The following is a 15,231-nucleotide window of genomic DNA, read 5'->3' on the forward strand; positions in this document are numbered from 1 at the left end:
CACTAGGTTCAGCAGAGCAACAATGCACACCCACACCACTTTGAGGTACCTGTGCGCCCAGGTGACTCTCCTGGTTGTCACCTGGACGCTGATGTTCTGGCTGCAGGGGACGCTTGGGACAGTGGCAAATGAAGTGTCCGCCATCACCGCAGTAGAAACAGAGTCCATATAATCTCCGATGTTCATGTCTGGTCCTGATGCCCATAACTCCCAGTTGCATAGGCTCGACCTCCGAGATAGCAGGCGGAGAAATAGTTTTTTTCAAAAAGACAGATGAACGGACAGAAGGGTCAGGAAAGTCTGGACCTGCTTTCTCTTTTTGTCTATCCCTGAGCCTGCGGTCTATGCGTACCGTCAAAGCCATGGCCTGCTTCAGGGTAAGGGGATCTGGATGACCTGTCCAGGCATCTTTAATGCCATCCGACAACTCCTGCTTAGACAATGCTTTAAGCGCAGCCTCACACCACCCGTTGGTCACACTATGACGTCTAAATTCGGCACAGTAATCCTCAACTGCTCTCTTGCCCTGGCGAATGGTCAGTAACTGTGTCTCAGCTAGACCCACATGATCTGGCTGAGCATAGATGGCTCCCAGAGAAAGAAAAAAAATGCTCTAAATCGCTCCACTCCTTAGCCTCAGGAGGGAGTTTAAGAGCCCAGGCCTGGGGATCTCCCTGCAACAATGAGACAACAATAGCCACTTTTTCCTGCTCTGTAGGGAAGTGATTGACACGGAAATACAGCAAACAAGAATTCTTAAAGGTCTCAAACTTGTCTCTATTCCCCAAAAAACGGTCTGGAAGAAACATTGTGGCCTTAGCAGATTGCACTACCACCGGGGGCACCACAGCCCCAGCCTGATTAGCTGTAAAGACACAAACCTTATCAGCCAACTCAGATATCAGTATTGCCAAACCCTTCACTTGGGTGACTAGGTCCATGTCTATCAGCATATTGACCTGGTTGGCCAGCTTGACTACCAGGCCTGACACCCCCTCCACCTGGGTAGCAAGATCCTCCACAGTTGTCATGGCACCAGAGGGGGCAGTAGATTTTTGGGCCGGTTATTATTTCAGGACCAGTCACACCAAACACACAGAGACAGTGAGCCCTGAGCTCAGCCCCGCCCACTGTCCCTACCTAATTGCCGCAATCTGCCCTAAAATGGCAGCGGACAACTTGGCGGCGATCCCTGGCCTGGATACGTGAAACAATAGACAAGACAAAACGAACAAACACAATAAGAATAGTCAACAATCAGGGTCACAACGGTCTGGCAGCAAAGGTACAAAATCAGGATCCAAAAGAGTAGTCAGAAAACAGGCAATAAGGTCGGGGGAAGGCAGCAAGCAAGCGAGGTCAAAAGAAACAAAGCAGGAGTCAGGAGAAACCAGAAAACAGAACACACAAGCAGGCAGAGACTAAGTCAATAACCGGCAAGGCACAGGCAGAAACAGAAATCTTAAATAGGAGACCAGGAACCAAGTCCACAAGATGATAGGAGGGACCAGCTGTCAATCACTGAGGCAAAGGCAGGTTAACCGTTACATGACCAGAGGAAACTTAGAAGAACAGACACGGGTGGGGCAGGGAAAACAATTAGCAGACCAGAAGGAATAAGACACAGTTCAGACAGGGCAAAAACAAGGCAAACAAAACACAGAATAAATGAAAGATTATGGCCAAAAGCGCAGTCTCGGTCGTACCTTACGCACCGAGGACTGCGCCAAAGTTGCATTCATGACAATTGCACAGTAAGGTTGCAGCACCTGCTGCATTTACTCCCTGATTTTTTTTTTTTTCATTAGCACATTAGCATCATTTATCCCAAGGCAGCATACTGTAAACATACCTCCTTCTTCCTAAACATTCCAGTAAAGGTACATGTATCTGACAAGGAGATGGTTATGCAGGTAATGTACTGTAGCTTTTGAAGGGGGAGGGGATTGTCTTTGGGGTTAACCAACATTTGAAGGAAATCATATACATTTGTCTGTTAAGCCTGATTATTTAATAATATAGCGCCTGTCAGATGATATGGATGTATTTCATATTATAATTTCTATTTCTATATTGTTAATATTACTATTATCTTTACAAATCCCTATATTTTTATATGCATGAATACCACAGTGCTGAATAGACTCTGATATAATATTCTCTTCCAGCTACTTCACATTCTAGTAAAGAACATGCTGATATAAATTGTCTGCTACTGCTTCATGAAAATGTTTGAAGTAGAGCCTCCTGATTGTACCTTGGTTTTTTCAATTGTCCTTGCAGATAAACTGAAAGGGAATTAGAAGAAGATGATCTTAACTCTGGTTTCTATGTCTTGGAGACAAATAAAACACATTACACACATTCTGAACTGCTATGCATTGCATTACTATCAGTATTACAATAGTAAATATAAAAAGAAAGGATTGTAATATTACAACTTTTGCAGCAATAATCTATAGAGCTGTGGCTAGCCCTTTAACTGTAGGCACTCCTGATGAGCCCTTACAATAAAATGACTTGGTGCTCTGATTGACCGTGAGAGGAGTCATTGGCTCCCTGCTCCACCAATCACACTTGTAGTCACAGGCAAATTTACCTCTACAGTTACAACAGGCCGCTCTCTCCTTCAGGCCCTCGGCGGTCAAATCACATCCTATTAGGCACCACTTGCAGAGCGTGGGGGTCGGGACAAAGAGGACATGGCAGTGAACTGCATTGGGTGACTAAGGGTGTTTTTTTTTTATATTACAAAGGGGGGGATGCTTCTTTTCTTACTACCAGAGGAAAGGGGTGTGAGGTTCCTACAGAGGGAAATGCCCATGGAGGGTTTTCCTACAGGCATACTGTCTACAGTAGAGTTGATTATAGGTGATTATCTACAGTGGGTTGCTTACTTGGAAAGGAGGTTACCTACAGAGGTGAAGGGGAGATTATCAACATGGGCATTACATATATGGGGGATTACCCCACCAAATGGACTACCTACAGGGGTTTTGGAGGTAAGTACATGGAAGATATTACCTGTTGGTTGGGTTAAGAACTGGAAGGGAGCCTGCCTACAAGAAGGATAGCTACAACGGGAATACTATCTACTAGGAACCTACCTATATAGAAAAGCCTTACTTTTATATAGATGCACAGATGGACCTAACTACTATAAGGGGAACAGAAGTACCTAACTACTATATAGGTGCTTATACAGTAGTTACATAGTAGTGTTGAACAAGCAATAAAATTCTACTTGTTATTCAAGTGAAACATTTTTCAATGATTGAGTGCTTGACTTAAGAAGCAAACCCCACTAAAATCAATTGGAGACTTGAGCATTTAACTAGGTCCCCTCTTCCTTCTCAAAAGAGCGCAGGGTTCCTGGTTCACCTTTAGAAATACCACTTGAGTTGTTATATGTCTTACAGTAATGTATTTCAATTTTTTTATTCCAATCTTTGTATATTTCGTCCCTTGAAGGGATGTGTAAACAAAATATACAAAATTTATAATGACAAACCCTAAAACCTTACTTCTAGACACATTACAACATCACTGGTGTGTGAAGGGGTTGCTCTCCCATCGCTGGTTGTTGAGGCTTGCCTGCTACTGGTTGTGGCACTGGTAGAACTGGTGGTGCTGCTGTGTGGTCTAGAGGAACTGACAAGGCTGGAAGTCTATTGACCTTTTGCAGGTATATCGCGGTGAGGGTATTTTACAGTGTATTTTGTGTACATCCTCCATCACCTACAGGATAACACACGTCAATATAATAAAAACATGCAATACCTTACTGAGAGACACATAACAACTCTGGTGGTATGCTGTCAATTGAGGACATAACGCCCTCAACACCATTACATAGTAAATAAAGATAAGCGAACGTCCAGCACACTAAGGTTTATCCAAACTCGAGTGTGTGACATTTGATAACTGGTGGAAACATTAAGTTCAGCTCTAGGATGTCCTGGAAAACATGGATACAGCCAATCACTGAAAGGGAGCAGCAGAGGCAGGGAGAAGCAAGGACACTGGGGATCAAGTGCAGATCTGGGGAATGTAAGGTATGCTGCAGAGAAGTGGGCAGGACAAAGGTAGGGAGCAGGACTGATAGGAGCACTACAAGGATGGCACCGTAGGTAAGCATTGGGTCGCTGCCATTACAGTTGCAAGAAAAAGAGGAGCATTAAGGCTCTGTCATCAGATCTACTATATAGTATATGGCTGGGTTCACACTACGTATATTTCAGTCAGTATTGTGGTCCTCATATTGCAACCAAAACCAGAAGTGGATTAACCCTTAGGGGACACGGCAAGTTTTCATTTTTGCGTTTTCGTTTTTCCCTCCTCATGTATATAAGGCCATAGCGCCTGCATTTTTCCACCTAGAGACCCAAATGAGCCCTTATTTTTTGCGCAACTAATTGTACTTTGCTATGGCAGATGTATTTTTTGCCTAAAATGTGCCGGGAAACCAGAAAAAAATGATATGTGTAATGAAATTGAAAAAAAAAATATGTTTTTTTTATTTGGGGGGGGGGGGGGGGGGGGGTTTACTCCGTTCGCCCTGGGGTAAAACTGACTCATTATATATGTTCCTTAAGCTGTTACGATTACAACAATATGTAACATGTATAACTTTTATTTGATTTGATGGCTTGTAAAAAATTAAAACCTTTTAAAGAAAATATATGTTCCTTTAAATCGCTCCATTCCCAGGCTTATAGCGCTTTTATCCTTTGGCCTATGGGTCTGTGTGAGGTGTCATTTTTTGCACCATAATGTGATCTTTCTATCGGTACCTTGATTGCGCATATATGACTTTTTGATCGCTTTTTATTACAATTATTCTGGATTTGATGCGACCAAAAATGCGCAATTTAGCATGTTGGGATTTTTTTGCGCTGACGCCGTTTACCGAGTGAGATCAGGAATGTGATTAATGAATAGTTTGGGCGATTACGCACGCGGCGATACCAAACATGTTTGTTTATTAATTCATTTATTTATTTTTATTTATAAAATGGGGAAAGGGGAGTGATTCAGACTTTTATTAGGGGAGGGGATTTTGTGTTATTAAAAATACATTTTTCTTTTACTTTACACATATACTAGAAGCCCCCCTGGGGGACTTCTAGTATATGCACTCTGATCTCTCATACAGATCCATGCAGTATAGTTATACTGCATGAATCCATGAGATCGGTGTTCTATTGCTTTTGGCTGCTGCAGCCAAAAGCAATAGAATGCCGAGCCGGGATCAGCGCCATTACGGCGCAGACCCCGGCCCGAGATGGATGCGGGGATCGCCCCCCCCGCAATCGCGCTGCAGGGGGGCGATCCCCACACTAGACCACCAGGGATGGATTTGAGCAAGTATTTAGAAGCAGCTGTCAACTTTGACAGCTGCTTCTAAGTACTTAATTAGCGGGCACGGCGATCGGACCGTGCCCGCTAATAGCCGTGATCCCGGGCTACATGCGGCACCCGGGATCGCGGCAGTTCAGAGGGGGGTCGCCACGCGACCCACCTCTGAACTCCCATAGCGGTACGAGGACGTTCAGTAACGTCCTGGTGCAGCTATGGGTTAAAAACACAGAAAGGATCTGTTCACACAATGTTGTAATTGAGTGGATGGCCGCCATTTAATGGCAAATATTTGCTGGCATTTTAAAACAACGGCTGTTATATTGAAATAATGGCAGTTATTTACCTTATATATGGCGGCCATCCACTCAATTTCAACATTGTGTGGACAGAGCCTTTCTGTGTTTTTAATCCACTCCTGGTTTTTGTTGCAATATGAAGACCACAATACTGACTGAAATATACGTAGTGTGAACCCAGCCTAAAGATGTACAATACATAGAATATGTAGTTTATCTGCAGTGGAAAAGCTTTGTTATAATGTGTTAACTGAGGTGGAGAACTGAAAACTCCTTGCCAACCCAATTTAAGCTTTATGTCAATGAAATGTAGGTGAAACGAAACTAGATCTGAATGGAAAAGCTAGTTGTGAAAAAATAAGTACACTGCATTAATCAGTGACTTGTAGCAGTCACATCAGTGACCACCATAAGCAGCAATACCTTAAAGGTTTACTACATGACTTAACAAGTCCCTCACGTTGTTCTAGAAAAAAATTTGGGCCTCTCTTCTTCAGTTGCTTTACATTATTCATGTTTGTTGGCTTTCTTTTATGTCTATTAAGGTCAAACCACAGCATTACAGTTGGCTTAAGGTCTAGACTTTGACAGTCTTTTGCCAGTCCATTGTTAGTAATCTATACTTAAAGGGGTTATCCAGCGAACATCTTTTTCTTTCAGATCAACTGATATCAAAAAGTTATATAGATTTGTAATTTACTTCTATAAAAAAAATCTCCAGTCTTCCCATACTTATTAGCTACTATATATCATGCAGGAAATGTTGTTTTATTTTCAGTTTGACATTGTGCTCTCTGCTGACACCTCTGGACGAGACAGGAACTCTGTCTCTGTTTTCTATGAATCCCCAATCTCCTTCGCCTTTTGGAAACAAGAAAGGTAAGTACAGTATATTTTACTGACATTGTTCTCCATCAGTGGCGTCATTAGGCATAATCATTCGGGGCCTAAGCCCCGAATGATTTCTGCCTCGCCCCGAAAGTTTTTTGCTGCCTCCACCCGCCAGCGCGGGTTTAGCAGCAGCCGCAGCCCCTGACCCCTAGCCTAACCCACGCGTCGGATTGGCTGCCCTCAGTGAGCGGAACCTGAGGGCGCAGCTTCAGTGACGTCACCCGTTCATTGGATGCGTACACCTCGGCGGACGGCCACGGCGCACGCATCCAATGCACAAGTGACGGGTGACGTCACTGAAGCTGCGCCCTCAGGTTCCGCTCGCTGAGGGCAGCCACGCTCCTGCCCAGCCCAGCCTCTCTCCATGTACCCGGCAAGCTCCTTCACTGCCTGCACCTCCGGCTGACACCCTCACCCCCTCATGTACCCCCTCATGCAGGCATCACCACTGGTGCCATTTGCTGCCTGCACTTACCACCTGCAGCCTTCTCCTCCACTGACAGTAACAGGAGGAGCGGGCGCCACCTGCCAGCACCCAAAGCCCTCCCTCCACCACTACACTGACATTAGGGTCAGGTGCGGCAGCCCTGTTGGCACACTCTTCCAGCGCCCCCCTTCACCCAGCAAGCTCCTTCAAGCAACCGGCAAGAGCTGCTTCACCTCAGGGCACCTGAGGGTCAGGTAGGGGTAGTGTGTGTGTGTGTGGGGGGGGGGTAGTGTATGTGGTGTCAGGTGAGGTGGTTTGTGTGTGTGTGTGTGGTGTCAAGTGAGGTAGTATGTGTGTGTGTGGGGGGGGGGGTCAGGTGGTGTGTGTGTGTGTGTGGTGTCAGGTGAGGTAGTATGTGTGTGGGGCGTGTCAGGTGGTGTGTGTGTGTGGTGTCAGGTGAGGTAGTATGTGTGTGGGGCGTGTCAGGCGGTGTGTGTATGTGGTGTCAGGTGAGGTAGTGTGTGTGTGGGGGGGGGGGGTCAGGTGGTGTGTGCGTGGTGTCAGGTGAGGTAGTGTGTGTTTGGGGGGGGGGTCAGCTGGTCTGTGTGTGTGGTGTCAGGTGAGGTAGTATGTGTGGGGGGGTTGTCAGGTGAGATAGTATGTGTGTGTGTGGGTGGGTGTCAGGTGGTGTGTGTGTGTGGTGTCAGCTGAGGTAGTATGTGTGTGGGGGGGTGTCAGGTGAGCTAGTATGTGTGTGTGGGGGTGTCAGGTGGTGTGTGGTGTCAGGTGAGGTAGTATGTGTGTGGGGGGTGTCAGGTGGTGTGTGTGTGTGGTGTCAGGTGAGGTAGTGTGTGTGGGGGGATGGCGGTCAGGTTAATTGCAGGCTGGGGGAACTTAATTACTATGGTGGGTACAGCAGAAGCATTATTACTATATAGGGGCACAGCAGGGGACATTATTCCTATATGGAGGGCACAGTAGGAGGCATTATTACTATACGGGCACACTGGGGGCATTATTGCTATATAGGGGCACATCAGAAGACATTATTACTATATGGAGCACAGCAGGAGGCATTATTACTATATAGGGGCACAGCAGGAGGCATTATTACTATATAGGGGCACAGCAGAGGGCATTATTATTATATGGGGGCATTATTACTATTTAGAGGGCATGGCAGGGGCATTATTACTATACGGGGTAACACAACAGGAGCCATTATTACTATATGGGGCACAGCAGGGGGCATTTTACAATGTGGGGTAACACAGCAGGAGGCATCATTACTCTGGGGCACAACACTGGACGTTGTTACTATATGGGGGCACAGCAGGGGATCCTACATACAGGGGGCAACACACTTACCTACCTACTCACTGACACCAGGCTGTGTAATTACTACTGTATGGGAGCCTATAGGTGGGAAAAGGTAAGGAAGTTGAAGGAAAAGTGCAGAGCCTTATATGTTTGTCTGGCAGGTTCTGAAGCTATGAATTGTAGCTGGAAGAAATCATCATGGTGGCCCGTGGCGGATGGAGCGGAAAAGGAAAGCGACCCCTTAGATCAAAGAAGACGTCACCTGTGAGTCACTGAATGAGGTTTTTGCATTTTGTAGGATGTTATCTGGTAGGAGTTCCCCGAGGTAGAGGCAAAGGTTGAGAAACACTGGCCTAGAAGATAGGAGTTAGGGCAGAACTCCCAGAGGCTGTGTGTACAGGGGGAGCTGTGAAGGAGCTGCCTGGGTAGTGGTGTGCACCACTACCGATGACAGTGACCCTGACAGGAGCCCAGGGCTACCTGTGTCTGTTTAGCCACAGTTATTATGGGTGGCGACAGTAGAGCTGGGCTAATAGAGTTGTCATTGGGGTTACTATAGAATTGTTAGAATTGTAAAGTGCTGCGGAATCTGTTGGCGCTATATAAATAAAAATTATTATTATTATTATTATTATTACTAGCTTCTGCACTGGGCTCCTTCGCTAACCTCTTACCACGGCACTCGAGGGCCTGGGCTCAGATGTTTTTGGACCCTAGCAACGCCCCTGTTCTCCATAGCACTGGCAGCATGGCTAAATATGAACATTTCCCAGACAACCCCTTTAGAGGTATTTGTTTTTACATGATTTACTTGAGTGCACCTTATTTATTTATTTATTCTTTATTAGATAACCAATTGTGTTGAATCTGTTTTCTCTTTTTTTATATTGGGTGAATTTAAAAGGTATTTGTACTTTAAAAAATGTGTTTTTTGGATAAACAAAATTTTTCCTGTGTCTGATAATTATAGGTCTACCATGTCTTTATATTCTTCTTCCTTCCCACACTGTATTAAGGTTTAATATTGAAGTTTGGATACATATTTTTATGATTCAAAGAGTTGTGTACTTCAGAAACACTATTATCTGCAGCTTGTTGTCTAAGAAATGTTTTTTTACTTTCTGGCACAATCTCAAGGGTGTGCACATTCATGGACAATAACTTTGGAATGCTTTATACACTTTTACACCAAGCTTCTATAAGGTAGGAATGAGGGTAATGGCTCCCTGCATAAATAAAAATAGTTTTCAAGGGTGTATTCTGCTGTTATAAAGTTGGGAATCACTGGCGTCTAAAGCTCTTATTACATGGGGCGACCAGCGGGAGCAAGTGAACACCGACCTCTCAGGTCAGCACTCGCTTGCTCCTCATTCCCCGTTTGCTGCTGGCACTATTACAAGCGCTGAAAGCGAGCGGGTAAGTGCAGGGGGGCTGCAGGGAGCTGCAGAAGGGGCTCATAAAAGATAGTGGCAGCCTGCAGTCGGTGCTCCTAAGCGACGGAAGCAGATTGTTGCTATGAAGTTCATTTGTCTTTTAAAATGTTGAAAGACAATGATCAGGCGACATAGTGCATGTCAGCTTATCATTGACTTTTATTACACAAAGTGATCATTGGCTGCAATGGCCAAGTACGGCCAATAATCCCTTTGTTTAACAGGGCCTTAAGTCTTAGCTTGGCTTCCTTCACTGCATTCAACAATTCAACAAGCAAAGACAAGGCAAAGTAGGTTGTTGACATTCTGTTTGGCATCAAGCTACACCTCAACTAAAGTACTTTACCATGCTGTGAAAAGTGCTTGAGGCCTCAATTCCAAGGAAGGAGAAGGGGAAGGCTCTAATTCTGGAATTGGAAATGAACGGGTTAGTCTGTTTAACTAGTGATGAGCGAGCATGCTCGTCCGAGTTTGGTACCCGTTTGAGCATTAGGGTACTCAATGGTACTCATTACTCGGACAAACGTCTTGCAAAATTGCTTGTTTAGCTGTTTTAATAAAGTTTCAGCTCCCTGGGAAAGCAGGGAACCCGGGATTGCCGATCCCTGTATTACTGCTGTTTCCTGTCCATTTCTGTTGTGTTACCATAATTTTCTGTGGTTGACAGGTTTTCACAGGACCTTCCCTCTGCCGAACTTGGGTCCCCTGCAAAAATGCTTGAGTTTCCCATTGACTTCAATGGGGTTCATTACTCGAAATGAGCACCCGAGCATTTTAGTACTCGCTCATCACTATTTTTAACCTTGATTTAAGAAAATGTAGTCAATCTTTCAATATGTTGGAAAGGTAACCAAGCAGACAGTTTAGGAGCTGTCACCAATAACTACTTAAAGGGGTTATCCAGCATTAGAAAAACATGGCTATTTTCTTCCAGATACAGCCTAACATCTCTAGCTCAGGTGGGGTTTTGCACATCAGTTCGGTTGAAGTGAATGGAGCTTAATTGCAAACCACACCTGAACTAGAGACAAGAGTTGTGTTATCTCTGAAAGAAAGTGCCCTGGACCTCTGAGTTATTTTCACGTGTGTAAAGATGAGCGAACCTCGAGCATGCTCGAGTCGATCCGAACCCGAACTTTTGGCATTTGATTAGCGGTGGCTGCTGAAGTTGGATAAAGCCCTAAGGCTATGTGGAAACATGGATATAGTAATTAGCTGTATCCATGTTTTCCAGACAACCTTAGAGCTTTATCCAAGTTCAGCAGCCCCAGCTAATCAAATACCGAACGTTCGGGTTCGGATCAACTCGAACCCGAACCTGGTTCGCTCATCTCTACACGTGTGACCTGCATATGAAAGGTAAAGTTTTCTACTTTTGTTTTATTTTATTTTTTTCCATAAAATAATTTCATGCATTTTTACTACAGTGCAGTGACCCATCAGGGATAAAATCTATGTGCTTGTTCTATTGACAGCCAGACAAATGAATGACAGCTTGACTTGTTACAATATAAATGTTTCATAATGCATGTAGTGTTTATCCTGACCTTCAAACATGCCCAAGCTGACAGCACTCATTGAAAACAACAGAAACAATATATGTCTATATAGCACCAGCTCTGGAACAAAGAAAATATGCAAATTCAACTATGTATAATTTATTTGTGTGTTATTTTAATCTATGTATTTAAAATACAGAACAGTTTGCACTGACTTTGTAAATAATCATGGCATAAAAATCATATCTGTCATGTACTATATCAATACCGTACAATAAACAGAGATAATCAATGCCACATTGGCACTGCTGATCTCTTCAAGTAAATAATCATGGCATAAATATCACATCTGTTGTCAATACCTTACCATATACAGAGATAATCAACGTGACTTTGGCACTGCTGATCTCTCCCAGCAGTCTTTTGCAAATCAATTGTTTTGGGAAGTTCTTTCTCCGGTTTTGCCACTGATTCTTTGTAGGGTAAAAAGTAGCACTCCATAGTGTAAATACTTCTAGTATAGAGATTTTTGCATATAACAGGCACTACTCTGTACAAAGAATTTTATTATTATTATTATTATTATTATTATTATTATTGAAAGAGCACTATATTGTAATCCTTTTTCTTTCTTCGTCTTCTTCTTACAGCTAATTTTCTGCAATTAATACAGATGAACCGCTTTGCACACAAACTCCGTTGAAACTGTGCAGGGCCGGCTGCAGGATTTTGTGGGCCCTCGGATGACAGAGCTTCAGCGGGCTCTTCATGCATTCACTATGCACCCAGGACCGTAGGGCAAAGAGACCAGTGGGTTGCTGGCAAGCAGAGCCTTCGGTTCTATACACAGTCACAGAGCAATCATCTCACCCTACTCTCCAGTGATTGCTCTGTCTATAAATCAAGCAGAACTGTCTGCTGCTGCTGGTGGTGCTGAAAAGCTGGCTGTTGGTAGGAAGAAAAGTTGGGCAGGGGTGGCTGCTGCCTTGTTGGGCTGTCTGGAGCAAACTACCAGGGAAGCATCTTGTTATGTGGCTGTGTTCAGGTCCTGCCAACACAGAGAGAGAGTAGGATGGAAGGGGATGGAGCAGACTGGAAACAGTCAGGAGGTTTCTGTTAGGACCTCTCTGTCAGTGTGGGGAGCCAGGAAGGATGTTCAGCAGATCACTGTGTCAGGGGCACCATAGAGAGTCCAGGGGAGAGGTCAGGCCGCATGAGTTTAGTTTAGTAAAGGAGTGATCCCTGCTGCTTGCACAGGCCCTTCTGTCACTGAAGTAAAATCATGGGGCCTTCTCCGCCTTCTGTACTCTCTGCCGACCTACCTCCCTATGCAGCAGCTCCAAGCCTCAGCTATCTTACTGCCTGCCACCCAGGTCACCCTCTCCACAAAGTTAATAAACCCCCAGGTGAAAGGCAGTTAGATGTAGAGAAACAGCAGCAGCAGAGCCCCCTCTGGCTGCTATGTTTACACAGTATACAGCTCTGCTCTGCAGTCGGTGCAGAGAGGAAGGGTGTGCAGACTGCTATGTCCAGGCTGGGAAAAGAGGAAATGGAGACAAATGGAGCATTCAGTCTGCATCAAAAGTAAGTATGAGAATATTTGTTTTCCGTGTGTGTTTGGGCTTCTATTGTGCATGTAATTAACACCTTAACGACCGCGGGCATATATTTACGCCCTGCGGTCGGTAAGGGAGTTCAGAGCGGGGCTGTGCGGCGGACGTGGTCCTGGGTGCCACTCGTAGACTGGGACTGCGACTATCAGCGGGCATGGTTCGATTGCCGTGCTTGCTAATCAAGTAATAAGATGCAGCTGTCAAAGTTGACAGCTGCATCCGATTACTTGCTGCAGCCAATCCCTGGTGTCTAGTGGCGGATATCGCCCCCCCCCCCCCGGGACGTTGTCCCGGAGGAGCGATCTCCGTGTCTGTTACTTGCCAGGGTCTCCGCCAAAATGGGGCTGATCCCGACTCGGCACTCGGATGCCTTCGGCTGCAGCAGCCGAAAGCAAACGAGTGCCGATCTTATTGATTTATGCTATATAAGTATACAGCAAAGATCTTAAGGAAAGATCAGAGCGCTTATACTAGAAGTCCCCCATGTAATAAATAAAAGTAAACAAATAAATAAATGTGTTTGCTATTGCCGCGTGCGTAATCGCCCAAACTATTAATTTATCATATTCCTGATCTCGCACGGTAAACGTTGTAAGCGCCAAAAATCCCAAAGTGCAAAATTGCGCATTTTTGGTCGCATCAAATCCAGAAAAATTGTAATAAAAAGCGATCAAAAAGTCACATATGCGCAATCAAGGTACCCATAGAAAGTAAACATCATGGCACAAAAAATGACACCTAACTCTGCCCCATAGAGCAAAGGATAAAAGCGCTATAAGCATGGTAATGGAGCGATTTTAAGGAACATATATTTGTTAACAATGGTTTGAATTTTTTACAAGCCATTTCATAATATAAAAGTTATACATGTTACATATAGCTTTAATAGTAATGACTTGAGGAACATAGTCAGTTTTACCCCAGGGCGAATGACGTAAAAACAAATACCCCCCAAATAATCAAAATGCTTTTTTTTTGTTTTCCAGTGTACTTTATGAAAAAATTCAGCCTGTCATTGAAAAAACAATTAGTGGCGCAAAAAATAAGGGCTCTTGTGAGTTTGTAGGTGGAAAAATCCAAGTGCCTTTTAAGCACAAAGAAGAAAAAACGAAAACACAAAAATCGAAATTGGCCCTGTCCTTAAGGGGTTAATGTGTCTACTTGTGTTAGTACTATAGATGTACAGTGGTTTGCAATAAATTGGAATATCAACTTTTTTTTTAAGTAATTCAATTCAAAAAGTGACCTCATATATTCTATAGAGTCATTACATACAGATTGAACTTTTTCAAGTGTTTATATCTGTTAAAGTAAAAGGGGTAGTGCGGCGCTCAGTAATTATTCACAGAATAACACACATTACAAAATTATACAACTTTGTAATGTATGTTATGTCTGTGAATCGCCCCCTTCCCGTGTCCCCCCACCCCCGCACGTGTACCCGGAAGTGTGGGGCGCTATACATACCTGATCCGTGTCGATCGACCCCGTCCGCCATCTTCTTTAAAGACGTCATCCGCCCCCCCTCTGCCGCGTCATAACTGTGGTCTGCCGCGATTGGCTGAGCACATTTATGCTCAGCCAATCACGACTGAGCAGCTGATGATGCTGCAGAGAGAGGCCGGCATGCGGGACGGCTACAGCGAGCCGGCCGGCCTCCCGAAGATTGCATCGACAGAAGACGGGGGTCGACACACGTCAGGTATGTATATCGCACCACACTTCCGGGTACACGTGCAGGGGTGGGGGGACACGAGAAGGGGGCGATTCACAGACATAACATAAATTACCAAGTTGTATAACTTTGTAATGTGTGTTATTCTGTGAATAATTGCTGAGCGCCGCACTACCCCTTTAATGATTATGGATTACAGCCAAGAAAAACCCAGTCAGTATTTCTGAAAATTAAAATATTATATAAAACCAACTGAAGAAAAAAATGTTTTTAACACAGAAATGTCAACCAAATGCAAAGTCTGTAGAGTAAATGCCCTCAATACTCGGTTGGGGCACCTTTAGCATAAATGACGGCATCAATGCGGCGTGGCATGAGGGCGATCAGCTGATGGCACTGCAGAGATGTTATTGAAGCCCAGGTTGCTTTGATAGCGGCCTTCAGCTCGTCTGCATTGTTGGGTCTGGTGTCTCTCATCTTCATCTTGACAATACCCCATTAATTCTCTATGGGGTTAAGGTCTGGCGAGTTTGCTGGCCAATCAGGCACAGTGATGCTGTGGTTAGTAAACCAAGTATTGGTACTTTTGGAAGTGTGGACAGGTGCCAAATCCTGCTGGAAAATGAAAATTCCATCTCATGGAAGTGCTCCATCTCCTGAAGTGATCTAAAATTTCCTAGTAGATGGCAGCGTTGACTTTAGTGTTGATGAAACAC

Source organism: Dendropsophus ebraccatus, chromosome 4 (genome assembly GCF_027789765.1).
Source record: "Dendropsophus ebraccatus isolate aDenEbr1 chromosome 4, aDenEbr1.pat, whole genome shotgun sequence".
Classification (NCBI taxonomy): Eukaryota; Metazoa; Chordata; class Amphibia; order Anura; family Hylidae; genus Dendropsophus; species Dendropsophus ebraccatus.